This window comes from Sinocyclocheilus grahami, unplaced genomic scaffold (assembly GCF_001515645.1).
Source record: "Sinocyclocheilus grahami isolate Dianchi unplaced genomic scaffold, SAMN03320097.WGS_v1.1 scaffold2071.1, whole genome shotgun sequence".
Lineage (NCBI taxonomy): Eukaryota > Metazoa > Chordata > Actinopteri > Cypriniformes > Cyprinidae > Sinocyclocheilus > Sinocyclocheilus grahami.
Genome location: NW_015507250.1, coordinates 95592 through 96433, shown reverse-complemented (window position 1 = coordinate 96433; position 842 = coordinate 95592).

The following is an 842-nucleotide window of genomic DNA, read 5'->3' as shown; positions in this document are numbered from 1 at the left end:
GCTCAGAAGGCTAGTGTCGCAGCTCGCGCTCCTCCCCCGCCCCCGTAATCACCATCCCCTATGATCACCAATCACCAATTCCCCTGTAATCACCATCTCTCCACCTGACCGAGGTTAGGTGGGGAATTTCCTGCATTACAGTCTCCTATACTGGACCTATTAGGTTTGGTTGGTTCTATGGCTTCATAGTGACCATTTTACTGATGGTCCGGTCTAGAGGCTTCTTCGGACAGAGCTCCGACGCGGGAACCATGGTGGGTGGGAACGTCCATGTCTATATATATATATATGTATATATAAATATATACATGTGTGTGTGGGTATAATGAGCTGGTGGTTGTGTGTTTAACCCTTCTGCTAGTTTCTTTGCAGTGTTTCACGGGACCTGTGTGTTTCTATCCCTTTCTAGGGTAGGTCCTCGATGGGCACCCCCTCTGCTGGGTTCAGAAACCGGGTGCTCGACTTGCAGTGCTTATTTCAGTCGTCAATATATGTCCAGACGGTAAGTAAAGCCAGGTTTCGGCTTCATATTTCCTGGATCATGCGGCCATAACACAGGCTTCTGCGGGAGCCTTCGTGATCATCAGGACCCTGGGGCGTCACTGCAAAAATTTCCTGGACTGGAGTTATGCTTTCATGCTACCCTGACTGGTCTACCGTATCTGGGTCGCCCTGAGGGGCTTCCCGATCACCAGGATATCCCCTCTTGCTGAGGCATCGCATCGAGCGGGAGGCATAGATGGCATTACGAGAACCTTCCTGTGTAAACGCTGTCTCGGGCAGTGCTCCCCTCTCAACACTTTGAGGGTTGTATTTGAGCTTGCCTCTCCCGTTTGGCCCAG